The 19,401-nt window shown below is 40.1% G+C and overlaps 1 protein-coding gene and 1 long non-coding RNA gene across 8 annotated transcripts in view; one reads left to right on the top strand and one right to left on the bottom strand.

The window, feature by feature from the left end:
* CRADD (CARD and death domain containing adaptor protein) overlaps positions 1-19,401 on the bottom strand; it is a 355,216-nt gene that overhangs the window by 224,519 nt on the left and 111,296 nt on the right. The window lies entirely within an intron of this gene.
* The window catches only part of LOC145546155 (uncharacterized), a 67,536-nt gene continuing 57,863 nt past the window's right edge, over positions 9,729-19,401 (top strand). The window contains exon 1 of the long non-coding RNA XR_014082564.1: positions 9,729-9,840. This is a non-coding gene — a long non-coding RNA (uncharacterized LOC145546155). The remainder of the gene's footprint in view (positions 9,841-19,401) is intronic.

Below are 19,401 nucleotides of genomic sequence, written 5' to 3'. Positions count from 1 at the left end.
CTCCCATTTGAGATATCTGAAGATCAGAAATATCTGATCTGATGAAAGTGATGAGCCATGGGAGAGCAATGAAGGATAAGGTACAGACATAGGCAGGAGCCACAGGATAAAGGAGTTTGGATTTTCTTCTAAGTGTGACAGGAAGGCAATGGAGGATTTAAGTAGGAGAGTGACATTTCTATTTTAAAAGACCCCTCCAGCTGCTGTCTCAGGTAGACTGTGGGTGCAAGCATAGAAGCAGACAGGCAGGTAAGGAGGCCATCTGGAAGTCCAGCGAGAGATGTCAGAGGTTTGCACAGGGTGGTAACAGAGAGAAGGAGATAGTGGATCTGGGTAAATATGGGGGTATTTTAGTAGGCGATCCCGACAGACTGGTTGTGGGAGATGAGGGGAAGAGAGCAATCAAGGATGGTGCTCAGGTGTGGGGCTCAGGCAGTTCGATGTGTAATGGGGTTATTTACTGAGATGTGGACAATGGGGAGGGGAGGGCCAGGCCTGATGGTGAAAGAAGGAGTGAGATGAAGAGTTCTGATCTCGATATATAAAATGTGAGCTGCCTCTCAGACTTCAAGTCTGGAAGTCAGGGTTACAGAGATGTTAGTAAACAGAAAGTAGGTAAAGCGATAAGACCCACTGAGATTGCCCAGAGAAAGAGTATAGAGAAGTCCCAGGAAGCTTTCCAATAGCCAGAGGTCAGGAGGTGGAGGAACAATCAGGGAGGTATAGAAACAACAAGTATGAGTTGACATCAGTCAAGACAAGAAAATATTCCAAGAAGGAAAAAGTGACCTGTGATATCAAATATTGCTGAAAGTCAAGTCACGTGAAAAAAGAATTAACCACCATATATGGCAAGATGGAGATCAAAGGTACCTTAACAGAGATACTTGTGGACTGGAGGGATGGAAACTAAACCAAGTGACAACAGTGGAGGATGCAGAGAGAGAAATGGGTTATATAGAGAGCTCCTTCTAGAAGCCCTGTTACAAAGACCAGAGAAATGCAGTAGGTAGGGTGGGGGTTGAGGAAGGGTTTTTTGTTGTTATTCTTGTTTTTTGTTGTTGTTGTTAACTTTTATTTTCTAAGACATAGAAAAAAAGAACAGTGGACGAATGCCCCATGTTATTCAGCTTTAACAGCTCTCTCCTCCCCATCATACTTCATCTGCCGCCCCTACCCCCAGCTCATTCCCAATTCTCCACCCAGAGGGCTGTTTTGAAGAAAAGCCCAGACATTATTTTAAGGAAAGTTTATTTTTATTTTAAGTGAGAAATACTATTATGAAGAAGGAAAACAGAAAGCCCTATTAAACAATGCTATCACTGAAAAAATTCAAACTCCACTACACTAACAGAGTAACTTCAATAAAAGGTATACAATTATTTTTCCTTTAAAGCAGGGATTCTCAAACTATGGCCCACAGTCTGCAGGTGGGCCATGAGGGGCTTCCAGGTAAGTAGCAAGCTGGGCACACCCAAGTTCTTTCCTCAGCTCTCATGGATGGAGGAAGAAGAAATCCAAGTTCGTGGTCTTTGTTTATTTTCTTCTTGTGCATGAATAAGTAGTATAACTTATTAAGCGACTTATTTAGGTTTAATAAAATTAGTACATTACTAGAGTGTGCAAATGACTCTGATTCAAAATTGTGCTAAGCAGTGTGACTGTCATACAACGTCTGGCACTGTGGCAGAAATTTACAGACGGTGGGAATTTCTGTAAATTGGAGGAATAATGCCTAATCACTCATGCATGTCTTGAGTTACTTGTGCTTGCAATTCTCCTATTTTTGCTTTTTGACTCCAAATTACTTCAGCAACAACTTAGTTTACTGTGGGTTGTTCGGCTAAACCCTCACTATGTAGTGATACATATTTGTATTATTAATATTAATTTGTTCATTCATTGGTTAACTGTGGTCCAGGGTACAAAGATTTGAGGCAGAAAAAGTTAACACCTAGAAATTGTATATATTGCTAATTTTTTTCTGTGGATTGAGGGGGATTTTATAATTTTATTGGGGGATTTTATACTTTTATTTTAGCTGTGGAAAACCTCAATCCTGTAGAGACAGTATAACAATTATGAGCTCTAACTGGATATATAGAGTCTATGTTCAAATCAAGGTTTTGTTACTTAAGAGCTGTGTGACCTTGGAAAGCTAAGTTACTTAACTTTTCTGTTCCTCAGTTTCATCATCTGTAAAATGGGAATAATAATAGTAGATGCCTCATATCTTTAAATGAGTGAATATCCATAAATGGAACAGTAACTGACACACACATATTAAGTTCTATATTTTTCCATAAAAAATACTATACTCACTACAACAACAATTGCTACTATTATTACAGTTTGTGACACCAGGGTTCTAAGAATACTGAAAATTACTAAATTATAGCTTGAAATTGACTTAAGTGGTAGCTGCTGCTGCTGCTGCTAAGTCGCTTCAGTCGTGTCCGACTCTGTGCGACCCCATAGACGGGCAGCCCATCAGGCTCCCTTGTCCCTGGGATTCTCCAGGGAAGAACACTGGAGTGGGTTGCCATTGCCTTCTCCAATGCATGAAAGTGAAAAGTGAAAGTGAAGTCGCTCAGTCGTGTCCGACTCGTAGCAACCCCATGGACTGCAGCCTACCAGGCTCCTCCATCCATGGGATTTTCCAGGGAAGAGTACTGGAGTGGGTTGCCATCGCCTTCTCTGTAAGTGGTAGAGATAAGAGCATAAATGGAAGATAGCTTTATACCCAAACCTATTTAATGTATAATAAACCCAACTAGAAGCCCAGGTGTTACATCATACATATTACAATATCGTTACCTCATTATTCTTACATAAGATTAATATCTTAGGTTACATACAAAAATTTTTTATTTTTTACAGATGAATTCTGAAGTATTTAAGAGAGAAATGTCATGTTATCTAGGACTTTCTTTAGAACACTTCAGCAAGGACAAAGCAAATAAGTTATCTTACCTACATTACTATATTCACCAAGTACTGGATTTGGGATGTTGGAACCCTGGTGCAGAAAGCAGTGAGAAGATATGACTGAATCCTTTCATGAATACCAGGCCTGCCTTAAAGAACACTATAAAATAGGTTGAAGAGCTTCTTCAGCCCCCTCTTATCAACTTTCTGCAAGCTTGTCCTGTTTTTGAACTCCTGCTTTCTAAGACCCCAGTACCCTTATTTTGTCCAGTCTTACTGTAATGCTTACCATGTCAGTTCTCCCACAGAGTATACCTGTGTGCTCACTCACTTCAGTCATGTCTGACTCTTTGCAACCCTATGGACCCTATGGTCATAGCCCGCCAGGCTCCTTTGTCCATGGGCTTCTGCAGGCAAGAATACTGGAATGGGTTGCCATGTCCTCCTCCAGGGGATCTTTCAGAGCCAAGGGTCTTTCCGAACCCACGTCTCACATCTCCTGAACTGGCAGGCAGGTTCTTTACCACTGAGCCATCTGGGAAGCCCCTAGTACACCTCAGAATACACTTCTTCAAAAATGAATTTTCTCTACCTCAGCTAGGTATGAGGAGCAAAATGCTTTTTAAAGAATTTACAATTACTTGTATATGATTAATAACACCTTAAGAGTTTCAGAAGTATCTCTATTCTTGAAAGAAAGTTCTTATCAAAATATCTAATTACTGGACACTTAGAGGAACAAAGCTACGTGAAGAAATTCAAATAGTCTAGGCCACCACAGAGCATTTTCTGGAAGCTGGCCTTGAAATGAAAAATTCATTAGCATTATTTTCATGGTCTCATTTCTCTCTTTTGAAACACTGTACTCAACATTCAAAAAACTAAGATCATGGCATCCACTCCCATCACTTCATGGCAAATAGATGGGGAAACAATGGAAACAGTGACAGACTTTCTTTTTCTGGGCTCCAAAATCCCTGCGGATGGTGACTGCAGCCAGGAAATTAAAAGATGTTTGCTCCTTGAAAGAAAAGCTATGACAAACCAAGACAGTATATTAAAAAGCAGAGATATCACTTTGCTGACAAAGGTCTGTATAGTCAAAGCTATGGTTTTTCAAATAGTCACGTACAGGTGTGAGAGCTGGACCATTAGGAAGGCTGAGTGACGAAGAATTGATTCTTTGGAACTGGGGCTGGAGAAGACTCTTGAGAGTCCCTTGAACCACAAGGAGATCAAACCAGTCAATCCTAAAGGAAATCAACCTGCATACTCATTGGAAGGACTGATGCTGAAGCTGCAATACTTTGGCTACCTGATGAGAAGAGTCAACTCATTGGAAAAGACCCTGATGCTGGGAAAGAATGAGGGCAGGAGGAAAAGGGGGTGACAGATGACAAAATGGTTGGATGGCATCATCGACTCAATGGATATCAGTTTGAGCAAACTCTGGGAGACAGTGAAAGACTGGGAAGCCTGGCATGCTGTAGTCCATGGTGTCTCAAAGAGTTGGACATGTCTGAGTGACTGAACAACAACAAAAGTATTTTATTTAATCTAACTTCTTTCCCTTCAACAGCTCCTATGGTAGCAGAGACCACAATGTTTTGAGTGAAAGGAGGGAAGAAAAGTGGGAGAGGGGTCTGGGGTTACCCATTTGTATGAGAGAGAGAGAGAAAGAGAGAGATGATTTATTTTTGCAGGAGATGATGATAATAATCACCGTTAATTAAGTGGCTTCTTTCTTTTCTCTTTTGGGGAGTGTAAATATGATTGTTGTTCATAAGAAATTCACATCTAGTTAAAACTTGGGACCAAGAGAGTTAATTCCTAAGGTCAGGGCAAATTTGAGGACTGATCATGCTTAAACATAAAGAACTATATTGGTTTTCCAAATTTACTATAATCTTTGGTTTTCTAGACCAAGTATCCCTTGCCCAAAGAAAAGTCAGCAGATTAAATCATAGTCAGCAGATTTCATTCTCTGACTCACTACAAAAAGGATTTTAGGGGACTTCCATCAAGAACATGTAAAGGTATCAATATTCAAAAAATACAGAGTCTTAAGAGAGGGAAACATAAATAAAATGGAAATTCAAGACCAGTGAAAGTACGAACACAAGTATGCATACCATGATTGTTAGAACTAAGCTTCAAGTTAAGTTTACTTCTGAGTTTTTTGGGACCCAGAAAGAAGAAAGGAGTAGCATTCATTACAGTTATCAGAAAGGAGAACATGTACTCCTTCCACCCAGGGAAACAAAGTTCTTCCTGAGCAGAACTCCACAAGTATTTTTCAAATGGGCTGTGATTTTGTGACCTTGAGTAACAGGGTTGACAACATTCCCAATTCTGGGAACTTGGGCCAGGGCCACACCAGTTTAGTAGGAGTTCCTGCATAATTCCATTAAGTGACAGGCTCCTCTGGGGGCGGGGCAGAGGGGCTATGGAAGGGGCCTTGTGTCCAATTTACAGAAGCAAAATATGCACACAATTTTCTAAAACCATGTCTACTACCTAGATTACAAATCTTTTAAAAGAACTTCTAAAGAGTTCAGACTACTTTTACATATTGGAAAAATCACTAATTGGCCCAAAATAGAGAATTTGTGAAGGAAGAAAAAAATAAAACAAACAGAATAACTGGGACTATGTTTAGTTTTTATTTCTAGAATGCTATTCTCTACAGCAAAATGTGTTTTCCAAAATATCCCTCTTTCCAGAATAATGAAATTGTACAATTTCTACCAACCTTATTTAAGTATACTTGACATACAATAAACTGCATATATTTTGGTATGCACTGTGATACAACTTGATATAGACACACCTCCATGAAACAATCACCACAACCAAGATAATATCCATTATCCATTGTCCAAGATAATATCTATTATCGCCCAAAGTCTCTGTCTGCCCTTTTGTCATAACTCCCTCCCAAATCCAGGGCAACCACTGTTTTGCTCTCAACTTTTAAAGCTATATAATTTTTAAAATTTTTAATCAAAAACAAAAATCTAAATTTAACATTGTTTTGCATGTGTCCTTTAGTCAGTCCCTGTTTCTTCTAAACCAATCAATCACCCTATGTTCTCTCCCTAAAATAATAAACAACTGAAAGTTCAATGCTTTGTCTTCTGGTTCCTTCCAGCTCTCACAGAGCCTGCTATATCAAGGTGGCAGCACAGCCCGCTCAAGAAAGATGCAGGGACCACCTTTTCCTGGAAGCTACTAAATCCACTCAAGTTACTTGTTGAGTAAGTTTGTATTCTTGCATATTGGGCTTCCTTGAGTGAAGTCTGTATCCTTGTCATCATTATCACAAATGCCTGATAATGACTGGCATATGTGCATGCGTGCTCAGTCACTTCAGTCGCGTCCAATCCTTTGTGACCCGGTGGACTATAGCCCGCCAGGCTCCTCTGTCCATTGGATTCTCCCTACAAGAATACTGAAGTGAGGTGCCATTTCCTACTCCTGGGGAACTTCCCTACCCAGGGATCGAATCCATGTCTCCTGCAGCTCCTGCTTGGCAGGTGGGTTCTTTACCACTGAGCCACCTGGGAAGCCCAACTGGCATACAGTTGGCCTCAAAAGATGTTTGTGGAATGCATGAATGAGGTCAACGGGCCATACCACAGAACACTTTCATTCTAATTTCAACAATGGGTGGGCAATTCATTTGCCACTAAATCTTGGTAAAATAGTCATAGTTAACAATGAGGCAATGGTTTCCATCCAGCTAACTTTAAAGACTTAGTATAAACAGGTATTTTTTCCCATTAAAGTCTCCTTAGGGTAGATTTAACTTGTTTCATTTTCTTGGAAGAAATATATCCCTGAGCTTGGTAGAAGGCCATAACATTTAAAAGGGGGGGAAAAAAACCAACTGGCTTTACTAAGAGGTAAGTATTTACAAGGCTCTTTAAGGGCACCTATTATAACACGTGCACAGATAAGCACCACTCCCTTCCAAGCAACCCTTTTGGAAAGGCACAGAGATATTCCAGTGAGACTGGAATTTTTTCGACTGGTTTTGAGCAAAAAACTTACAGAAAACCTCTTTTGGAGCCACCTTCGTCTCCATAATCAGTTTACATGACATACAAGAAAACCTGTCATATAACTTATGGTCCTGGCTTATTTTTAACCAAACATTATTCTAGCCAATTTGGTTGCCACCTATGTGGCAGACATAGTGATGAACAGTTCTTGGCCAGTCCCCCAAATCAAATCCACCTTCTAAGAATAAATACCATCAGCGTAAAAAAATCTTCAGCAAAATGTGCCAAGGGCTCTAAAGGCAAATTCCAGTGAGAGATTTCAAAGACATGTTAAGCAACAGCGGCACTACAGGACAGTTTCTGCAGCCTCTCAAGGAGAATTCACATGGGATTCTGCACAAACTGTAGGCTAAAGAGCCAGGATGCTCCTGTATACAGCAATCCCACTATATCTCAGTCATCTTTATATTTTTTTCCCTGACACAGCCCTGCAAATAGTAGGTCAAGAAGTAAATGTTTTTCAAAATACATTTCCCTTGAGAATCATCAAACTATGGAACAATGAGGCCTTTATCCACCAGACTTTTTCTTAAGGAGGAAATGTGACCTCGTGTTTCCTCATCCTCAAAGGTGGTTTTCGGGAGTAATCGAAGATCTAGTGGATTTTACTGCCTCTTTTATCCACTGGCAAATACAAAACTTATCCCTCCGAGTGGTGTCTCTTTGGGATGAAATCTTTATTTCTAAGTAACTGAAATGCAAGTTAAAGAAATTTCAGAATCTATGAAAAAGCACCAGCATCTACCATTCTCTTTTAAATTCTGAGCAACTAGCTAACAAGATTAAATATATACATATATATATAATCCACCACCACAGCAAAGGTAATACGATTAACATTTAGAATTTAGAATGTGCTTACTGGGCATTACCTGCCACAGTGTGTGATCTTTAGGAAATCTTACAAAAGAGGTACTATCATTCTCATTTCTACAGACAAAACAACTGTGAAACTTTGAGAAATTAATACAGATGTACAAGTTTACATAATTTATTAGAGGCAGAGCTAAGGTTCACACTCAGGTTTGTCAGAATCAAAATGCCTGCCCCTTAGCTCTAAAATGTGGAGAGCAGGCCAGACGTGTACAGGAGAAGTCCCCCCAGCCAGCCCTATGTGGCCTACAACAGTGATCTGATAACAATGGAATGAACTGTCAGTGGTCAAAAACCTGGTGTTTTGCATAAAACGCAGGTCTGTACCTCCCCTATACCAAACTCACTTCACTCATCTGCCTACACAGGCCAAGCAGACACTGCATTTGAGTCTATCACCCCTGTTATGGCCTACTGCCTCACCAGTACTTTCTTTTAAAGCAAAACCAAACTAATACTCCACTTGTCCTGCCTTACCTGGATATCTCACAGAAACTTAGAATCATACCATTTTAATGAAGTAGAGCACAGTCACTGAGCTCAAGTACAAACCCTTTACACAGGATCTAAGGTCAAAGAATTAGAAGACTGGCTACTGGTCATGATCTACAGGACTAGATCTGGAATGTTCTTATTCTTGAAGGCTTTGCTACCCAGCTTCTCACACTGGTAACCAAACATGTGTCTTAGTTAATGACCAGGGAAGCGAGGGATCACTGTTCTTCCAAAATCCTTTATGAACTCACATCACTTATATAAATATTGCTGGTACTGCCAAGACAGCAAATCATCTTTTTTCGTTTATTCCTCAGAGATCTCCTATGTACAAATTACTCTGCATTTACAGATCCACTCCTGGGACTCCGTTTCCTGTTCTCCAGGAGCTGCGCAGCAGTGTGGTTGAATACTAAAGAGTAAAAGAAGCTATGAAGGACACCCCAAAGAAGCATCCTTGACTTCTCACCCACAGGTCAGAGATAGGGAAGATGAGGAAGATGATGACTAGCAAGTGACTCATCGGTCATGCACACCAGTGGCTGACTCGAGCCTACAACCCTCTAGAGGAGATATAATTTTTTACTTTTATTTCTGATATTAGCCAGAGAAAAATCATGTTGAGTCATTCTCAATTATTACATAAATGCTAAGCATATTCCAATCATATAAGCTGGCCAAACTTCTCCTCCTTACTCCCAAGCTTATCAAATTTAAATTTTAAAACTTCCTCCCCAAGACCAGAAAAAGACACTAAAGAAACAACTTACCAACTACAAATTATTTTTAGAGGTGTTTGCAGCATATGCATCATCAAAGATAGTTCCTATTAAAAAAAAAGTAAAACACCATGTTGTACATATTCCAATGTTTCTATATGTGGCTGAAGCCAGAAACAGCATTTGTGAAATACTATTAAGAAAAGTACACTACATTAATAATGAATAATAGTTGGGCCTGAAGAGGTTTTAGGATTTCAAAACAAGCAGATTCCATGCTTTTCTCATAAATCAATAAGGAGTAGACACCTCTTTCATTACTCAGAACAGACATTAAAATTTATATCAAGATGGTATCTTTACCATTTGTTTTTATTTCATTTCTGACCTAATTTCTAACAGTCTTGAATGAATATCCATGCTTATATCCTTTAACCATCTTGCAAGGTAGCCAAGCCAACTGGCTTTCCCACTAGCCAGTAAATCACTCTAGGACTCTGTGTTCTATTATCAACTCTGTGTATCTAATATCAAATACCATGGATTTTGTGTACTTTTATCAGTCTCTTCATTGCTTTCTGCTTGGCTCCAGACATCTGTAAAACTGTAAAATGGAGCTCTATATATAACAAAGGCTTTTAAGGTGCCCTGAGAGTCCACAGAGGGACAAGTCATGGCCGTGTGGATTAATGGCTGTTTACATCTTTCTGCTGGTGCTCTGAGACTTGCTGACAGTTCTGCTACTTACTGTATAACCCTGGGTGAGTCACTTAACTTCTCTGTGCCTCAGCCACCTCTATTATAAAATAGAACTACTGAGAGGGTTAAATGTGATTAAGTATTTAAAGGGCTTAGCAAAGTTCCTGGCATCCAGTAGACTCCATAAATATTAACAATATTTACTATTCATCCATTTTGGATGCTCTCACTGGCATGCCCTGGATATGGGTAAAATGTTTTCATTCAGCCTGACTGTATTTAATGTCTTGATTCTTGAAGGAAACAACAGCGTCAGACCCATTAGTCTAATTTTCTAAGATTCTGGTCAGACATCTCTAGGGCATCTGTCATTATGTGGGAGCAGCCACAGAGTAGCACACGGCAGAGATTTTGCACACTAAATCTTGTAAAGCAGAAGGTACGATTCACACACGCTCAGCAGCAGGAATTCAGGGAAGCACTCGCTCTTGTCCCCTGACTGAAGACTGCTGTATCTTCCATCTAGAGCATCATACATGACAGATGACAGCGGCATGGCTGCACATGCCCACAGGCACACCCGGCTTTTACCAATGCCAAAATGATTTTGCAAGACAGTAAAGCAAATAGTGGCCCATGGGAAGTTCAAGATTTTATCTGTTTGCTTTGTTAATTTGAAAGGACTTCTCTATTTCAATAGTCCTAAAAGTATTGTTCAAACACATAAGAAATGAAATCAGCCATTTTTCCTCTGGCCTTCATTTTTAGAAAAAAGATGATCAAATATGTGCTGCGGAAGAACAAGAATAAATAAGCCTTATTTTGTGACTTAGAGTTACAATTCACAGAGCTTTACTTTTTCATGAGTATGAAAAAAAGTTGCTACGGATTTCGCTTTCATCTCCACTTGGCCTTTGATTGTGTGTGTCTGTGTGTGCGCTCGGTGGCTCAGTTATGTCCGACTCTTTGAGAGCCCATGGACTATAGCCTACCAAGCTTCTCTGTCTGTGGAGTTCTCCATGGAAATTTCCAGTATTTCAGGCAAGAATACTGGAGCGAGTTGCTACTTTGTTCTCCAAGGGATCTTCCCGACCCAAGGATCAAACCCGCCTCTCCTGGGTCTCTTGCACTGGCCAGTCGGTGCTTTACCACTAGCACTACCTGGGAAGCCCTTTCCTTTGATTAGGTTTTTGTAATTATTACAGTAAGAAAGAGATCTTATATCTTTCTCACACAAGGAACGTATAGACGCTACTCCACTTGATTTATCCTTATTTACTCATTGTGTACAATGTACCCATAAGTGAAATTTAGAAACTATAAAATGAAAGGACTACTCCTGGGAAGCAACACAAAACACATAAGAGCTCAGATTTTGGTGACAGGCAGATATGGGTTTGTGGGCTGTCTAAGCTTCAGTTTCCTCATCTGTAAAGTGAGAACAGGAAGAGTATCTACATCTGATAACACTGGTCACACCAGAACAGTGCTTGGTGCAACATGTGGTTCAGTAAATAGTTTCTGAAGAAACAGAAGGAACCGAAGAAGTATAAAAAGGATAGAAAGGAGGAGGAGTGAGTAGCTGTGACTCTCCCTGAGTTGTACGAATAGAGGTTACAATTCAGGACTTGGGCCAGGATTCTACCTCTAAAATAGCACAACTTGATCTTTTTTTATTGTGTAAATTTTCCATATACAATAAAGTGGAGAGAAAAGTGTAAACAACCCCACAAACATATCACCAAGATTCAACAAGGATTACATTCTACCATTCTGACTTCTTCTCTTTGGCTAAACAAATGTCCTTTCAACAGAGTATTTTGAAAGAAAATCTCAGGCATTATATCAATTCAATAGCAAGTGCCTCTAGTAGGTAAGGGCTTTTAGAAAATAATCACAATACCACTATCAAAATCAATAAAATTATCAATCATTTCTTAAAAAAATGTAATAAGCAGAAAATGTTTTATTTTCTCCTGTTGTTTAAAAAAGAAAGGCAGTTTTATAGTTCATTTAAACAGATCAAGTTCCCAACAGGGATCATATATGGTATTTGTTTATTGGTTTCTTAAGGCTTTTTCACTTAAAACAAACAGTTCCCCCTCCCTAATTTTTCCCCATAATATTTATTTACTGAAGACATTGAGTCATTTGTTTTGTAGAACTTCTCACATTTAGGACTTGACTGATGTACTCTCCATGGTGTTTAACATGTTCCTCTGTCTCCTATATTTCTCATGAACTAGTACTTAGATACAGCAGCTTGATGAGATTCTGGTTTGAAGGGAGGGGGTGTGGGCAAGAGTAATTCCAGGAGCGGTATAAGGGTTTTGGTGTTCCACTTGTAGTGATGTTGAGATTGCTGAGTTCAAGTGTTATCAGGCTGATTCTCAGATATAAAGCTCCAATTTCACCCAGTGATTTTTAGCATCCATTAAAGACAGCCAATGTTGCCTCACTCCATTATTTCATTGGATGTTGTGAAATAGTGGTTTTCTATTTCTAACATCCTCTACATTTATTAGCTGTAATTCTCTATGAGGATTACCTTGAAGTACACACACACGTATACATAAACACATTTATATTTTCTTTCCTATGTCATGCTGCAAGCAGGATACTATATAAACAATTTCTCTGCTTTATTTTTAATCACTTAACAATAAATCTCCAAGATTCAATTCAGTTCAGTTCAGTTGCTCAGTCGTGTCCGACTCTTTGCGACCCCATGAATCGCAGCACGCCAGGCCTCCCTGTCCATCACCAACCCCCGGAGTTTACCCAAACCCATGTCCATCAGTAATGCCATCTAGCCATCTCATCCTCTGTCGTCCCCTTCTCCTCCCGCCCCCAATCCTTCCCAGCATTAGGGTCTTTTCCAATGAGTCAACTCTTCGCATGAGGTGGTCAAAGTATTGGAGTTTCAGCTTCAACATCAGTCCTTCCAATGAACACCCAGGACTGATCTCCCCTAGGATGGACTGGTTGGATCTCCTTGCAGTCCAAGGGACTCTCAAGAGTCTTCTCCAACACCACAGTTCAAAAGCATCAATTCTTCGGTGCTCAGCTTTCTTCATCACCCAGCTCTCACATCCATACATGACCACTGGAAAAACCATAGCCTTGACTAGACGGACCTTTGTTGGCAAAGTAATGTCTCTGCTTTTAAATATGCTATCTAGGTTGGTCATAACCTTCCTTCCAAGGAGTAAGCGTCTTTTAATTTCATGGCTGCAATCACCATCTGCAGTGATTTTGGAGCCCCCAAAAATTAAGTCTGACACTGTTTCCACTGTTTCCCCATCTATTTCACATGAAGTGATGGGACCAGATGCCATGATCTTAGTTTTCTGAACGTTGAGCTTTAAGCCAACTTTTTCATTCTCCTCTTTCACTTTCATCAAGAGGCTCTTTAGTTCCTCTTCACTTTCTGCCATAAGGGTGGTGTCATCTGCATATCTGAGGTTATTGATATTTATTTCGGCCATCTTGATTCCAGCTTGTGTTTCTTCCAGCCCAGTGTTTCTCATGATGTACTCTGCATATAAGTTAAATAAGCAGGGTGACAATATACAGCCTTGACGGACTCCTTTTCCTATTTGGAACCTGTCTGTTGTTCCATGTCCAGTTCTAACTGTTGCTTCCTGACCTGTATACAGGTTTCTCAAGAGACAGGTCAGATGGTCTGGTATTCCCATCTCTTTCAGAATTTTCCACAGTTTATTGTGATCCACACAGTCAAAGGCTTTGGCATAGTCAATAAAGCAGAAATAGATGTTTTTCTGGAACTCTCTTGCTTTTTTGATGATCCAGCAGATGTTGGCAATTTGATCTCTGGTTCCTCTGTCTTTTCTAAAACCAGCTTGAACATCTGGAAGTTCACGGTTCACGTATTGCTGAAGCCTGGCTTGGAGAATTTTGAGCATTACTTTGCTAGCATGTGAGATGAGTGCAATTGTGCGGTAGTTTGAGCATTCTTTGGCATTGCCTTTCTTTGGGATTGGAATGAAGACTGACCTTTTCCAGTCCTGTGGCCACTGCTGAGTTTTCCACATTTGCTGGCATATTGAGTGCAGCACTTTCACAGCATCACCTTTGAGGATTTGAAATAGCTCAACTGGAATTCCATCACCGCCACTAGCTTTGTTCATAGTGATGCTTTCTAAGGCCCACTTGACTTCACATTCCAGGATGCCTGGCTCTAGGTGAGTGATCACACCATCGTGATTATCCGAGTCGTGAAGATCATTTTTGTACAGTTCTTCGGTGGATTCTTGCCACCTCTTCTTAATATCTTCTGCTTCTGTTAGGTCCCTACCATTTCTGTCCTTTATCGAGCCCATCTTTCCATGAAATGTTCCCTTGGTATCTCTAATTTTCTTGAAGAGATCTTCATAGCAAGAAATAGAAACCTTTCTCATTCCTTCTTAGATTCATATTACTTCTCTTTATGATTATACCATTTGGTTATTCAATCATTCCTCTTTTAATGGGTGCATGGAAGGTTACTGTCTTCAGCTATCACAAGCAATGTTATAATAAATAAACTTGTGCATGTATCATTTTTGATTTTTGCCACAATATTTAAATGAACTCCTCAGTCTTAAGTTAAACATTCCACCTTAAAAACCATATGTTTAATATCATTTCTATCAGATCATATTAGGAGGAGTATAAGTGTTTGGTTGTTCCACTTATACTTTAATACATCATGATTAATTAACTTAAGGAGCTGAAACCTAGATTCTTATTAATGGGGACAAGAATGGGAGGGGGCGATTAAAGTGTGGTCCAGTACATACCTTCATCACAATCAGTCTCCAGGGGTGTGTGATGAAAGTGTTATTTCTAAGCTAAAGTCCAGACCATCTGAACCATCAAGAGTGAGAATCCCACATCTAGTGGGGAAACCACTGTACTTGGAACTGGAAGATAGACATCTGGGTTCAGTCACAAGCCAACCTGATCAGATCTGGCCTCTTCAGGAATGATTCTTTGTATATATGTTGGAGATAATAAATATATTCCTTACAACTTCACAGGATTGCTGTGAAGTTAAAATTCAATTATGTATAAGGCAGCAGTCTGGAAACTAAAGTAAATGTAAAAGTTTAGATGTAGCAATAAAAAGGACTTCTGCTCAAGCAATATTTCTATCTTCTCCACTAACAAACATCCTACTCCAACATTCCATGTTAAAGATATAAACAAAGACTTGTATCTTTTGCCCTGAATGCCTCTACTCCTTCACTGTTTCACTTTTGAAGGTTCCCGTAAAAGAACCTAGCCGATCAGCATCCAAAAGGCATTTTTTATACGCTGCTCTTCAGGAATACCCACCTCTGTCTAAGACACCACAAGGCAGTCATGACAAGGATCTGGTCCAACACAGAGATGAAAAATAGCTCAAGGCCACTGAGTCTGCCTTTGATTAATTTTATACAAAGGTGGAAAATGCTTGATGCGTTAGAAACCATTGCCAGTAATGAGACACAGAAAGAAAGAAAAGCCCAAGCCACTATCAATGTCCTAAAGAAGAATTTGTTCTGCTATAATTTGGTGCACAGTGTACTCTCAGTCTGGCTCCGTAACACCAATAAATCCAGACAGGTTCAGAGTCTGTTTATTTTTTAAATGACAGGCAAAACCACTATAATTTTTGTCATCTCTCCAAAGTAGAAGACTATGCACTATTCAGTGGCAGTTTTTCCTTAAGGATCCAGAACAGTTCCTGCCACTGATTGTGAAAGTCATTCCTCCAATCCAGGCAGAAATACAAGGCAGGGACAAACAATATACAAGGGTAAATAGGAAAGCTTTCAGTAGCGGGGGAGGAATGAATGGATAGGAAGAAGGATGGATGTTTTCCATGTCTTTTTTTTGTTGTTTGGTCACTCAGTTGTCTCCGCCTCTTTGTTACCCCATGGACTGCAGCACGCCAGGCCTCTCTGTCCTTTATCATCCCCCGAAGTTTGCTCAAATTCATGTCCATTGAATTGATGATGCCATATAACCATCGCATCCTCTGTTGCCCCCTTCTCCTCCTGCCCTCAATCTTTCCCAGCATCGGGGTCTTTTCCAGTGACTTGGCTCTTCACATCAGGTGGCCAAAGTACTGGAGCTTCGGCTTCAGTATAAGCCCTTTCAATGAATATTCAGGGTTGATTTCCTTTAAGGTTGAGTGGTTTGATCTCCTTGCTGTCCAAGGGACTCTCAAGAGTCCCTTTCTATGTCTACTCTGGGGAAAATACCTTTAGTCAACATTTATTGAGAATGCAGAGAAATTTAAGACCCCTGATGCAAGATGAGAGGCTTTAAATGGTCTTTCAAATGTTAGATCTGAGTAAAGCATTAAACATCCATTTTCAAAATGTACGTTAGGGATTAGGGGTTTATTTTTTGTGTGTGGATAATTAAATTCAAACTGCTTTTCATCTGAATCAAGAATCTACTATTCACAGATGGCCAGGTTACTCTGGACTAGGGCCTCTGAAGTCAGAGCCTTTATTTCCCATGAGCTATGGACTCAGAACAGGCACAGACAGAAAAAGTGCCCCTTTCTAATGAACGCTGATCTTCCAAACACACATTTAGGTTCGGAGCAAGCAGTGCAATCAAATGGTTTCTTTTCACAAATGTAAATCAATACCACTGTGTTTTGGTGAGACGAAGGTGTATATTCAGAAAAGGTACAAGCAGGGGGATTATTTCCATCTCTCCCTTCAGTAAGAAAGGTTTCATGAAAGACAAAGGATTTTGGAAGGCTCTGGATGCTTTGTAAGGGAGGCCAGGTGACAGACACAGACAGGGAGGATCAGGCTGGCCCAGAGAATGAGATGCAGGTGGAAGATGAGGTCCAGGCTCCAGGGCTGGGTTGATGATCTGCTGACAGATGGAAGGAACAGGCAGAAGATGGGAGGCCGAGGAAAAGGAAGGCTGAATGAGAATCAAAAGATCTAGAATACTGAAGCAGTTCAGGGATGAATCTTAAACCACGAGTGAGCCTGTTGGCCTTTATTCAAAATAATACTTAAAATGTATTGAGGGTCTAATTATGTGCTTTTGGCTTTACGTGGATTAAATCAACAATCCTATGATGGCCGTACTGTTTTCATCTCCATTTTTCAGGTGAGGGGATGAGGCACAGAGGTAACTTATTCCAGGTAACACAGCTAGCCAGGAGCAAAAGTCAGGGTTCCCCCTCTAGCATTCTGACTCCAGAGACCATGACCTCAGCCAGCCATCAACGCTGCCTCTCTAGAAGAAAAGATGGACAGTCACTGTAGGATATACTGGGGAGAATGGCACAGTTGGCCCGGCAGGAAGATCAATTCTTCCATAGTGTTCAGACTTGTCTGAGAAGAAACAGGAGACACAAAGGCTAAGTTGTGATAATCGCAGTGGAAACAGCCTAATTATAATCAAAGGGTTAAACAAGGATGATCACTTGGTGACATCATATAAGATGCGAACAATTTCCGTATCCTTTGAAAAGTGTTATTTCAAGGACTCACCCCCATCTGTGTTTTGGGTGAGGAAACAGCCTGTGAGGGAGGACAGGGATGACAGACAGAGAGAAATAAAAGAGCAACAATGAGGCACAATCCAGGGAGGCTGCCTGGTGTAAAGGAAGGAACGTGAAATCTGGAATCAGAGACACTTGGGCTGAACCCTGGCACTTCCCATTTATTTCTGTACAACCATGTGCTGGGTAGCTCTGGGTCTTTGTTTCCATACCAGTAAAATAAGATATTTTTCAAACCGAAAACAGCATACATGATGAAATACAGAATATAAGGAAAAGCACTAGCACAGTGCTTGGTATGGGCGAGGTATTCCAAAAATACTGAGACTCAGAAAAAAAAGAAAGATGGAAAACTGCACCGCGCTGTGTGTGTTAGAACAGGGAGACTGGTAGGAAGGGCTTCAAAAGTGGCAGGAAAGGGAGATGACTGCAACGATGTCACAAGCACCATGAAACAGTGCCTGGCTGCCACAGGCACAGTAGCATACTGATGTCTGTATCAGTCAGTCCTATTCTAGAATGGTCTCCCAGTACATAGCAAAAAATAGTTAGCCTGTTCATTCATTCCTCCCTTTGTTCATTCAACAAACATTTGTCACAGCTGCCGAGGTTGGCTAGAAGCCTGCACAACTGAGGAGATGAGGGGGCGTAGACCATCATGATGTCATGGCCCCAGTGAAGTCTAGTGATCATCAGACTAGTAGCTACATGCAGCCATCAGGATCAGAGTCCAGTACAGTATGACTAAGACACATTCCATAGTTGCCCTCAAAGAGCTTACAATCTACCAGAAAAGAGACACATGAGTCCATTTTGACAATACAGTATGGTTACTGCTCTGAAGCACTTTGCAACAGGGAGGGGAAGGTTACAAAAATCCCATAATATATATTATAACTGTCCACACCATCATAGTCAATATCCCACAATTCCCATGATCAGGCAAGACTAGTGATGGTTATTCCAACATTACTCTTGATGCAAATCTATTCAACAGTCATATTTTATAAGTCCCTTTTCATTTTATATTGTTAAGGACCAAGTGCACACTGAATGTTACAAATCTATTCTCTGTTATATTCTTTAAATGCTGATGTTGCCACGGAATTCACCCAGTCTGGTCTTGAATACCAGTTATAACTCCTGGCAATGTTCAGTTTCGACAACAAAATACAATCTGGTTAATCCCATTACTTTAGGTAATTTATTCATTACTGTGGGGGAAATGAGCTATTTTAAAAGAACCATTACTTATTTTGAAAAAATGAATACTGACTGCAACTCTCTGTTCTGACAAAAATCTTAACGAGTGTTGCTTCCAACCTACCTACAGGATGATGCTGTTAATTAATTCCATTTCATTTCAAATGTCTGCAAAGTTTTAATCTCAACATAGTCCTGTTACATGCAAATAGGCTCCTAACCAAAATCTGATTTCTCTTCTTTGATGATCAATAAAAACAATACCACTTAGAGGAGTGCTATTGAAGAGCAGGCAGTGGTGATTTCACTGTAATAAACTGAAGGGTCCCTAAAATACATCTATTGCCCAGCCACCTATCCCCTTTGAATAACCAAGGCAGCAATTACTCTTCAGAACTTGAGGCTGCACATGCTTTTCTTGGATAATAACAGTACCATAAAAATAGTCTTTGTTTTCTAAGATTTTGACAGCATCCAAGGGCTATCCTGTTTTTCACTAAGTATGAAACAAACACATCAGTAATCATGAAATCTTAGTGTGAGAAGGTCATCTTCTCTAACATCTCATCCAATGAATTAATCTCCTCTTTATATGTCACTAACAAATATAATCTCTGCTTCCTCTCCAAATTGTTAGAAAGCCCTTCATTATAATGATGTGAAATCTCTCGAACTGTAACTTCAATTACTGCTCCTACTTTAAGCCATCAGATATTAGGCATGCCATATCTAATTGCTCCTCAAACCTCAAAAGGTAAAAAGCATAAGTAGGAATTAAAAAGTAAGAGTATGAGTATGCCCCAAAAGTAAGAGTATACCTAACTCCTTTAAAGGACTTCAAGTCACCAAGCCAAGGTAAATTATATTCTAGGATGCTGAATGCACTGATAGGTAT

This window comes from Giraffa tippelskirchi, chromosome 4 (assembly GCF_054371585.1).
Source record: "Giraffa tippelskirchi isolate mGirTip1 chromosome 4, T2T-mGirTip1v1.2.pri, whole genome shotgun sequence".
In the NCBI taxonomy this organism is placed as follows: Eukaryota; Metazoa; Chordata; class Mammalia; order Artiodactyla; family Giraffidae; genus Giraffa; species Giraffa tippelskirchi.
Note: the sequence above shows the minus strand (reverse complement) of the source record. Positions and strands in the feature narration are given on the sequence as shown.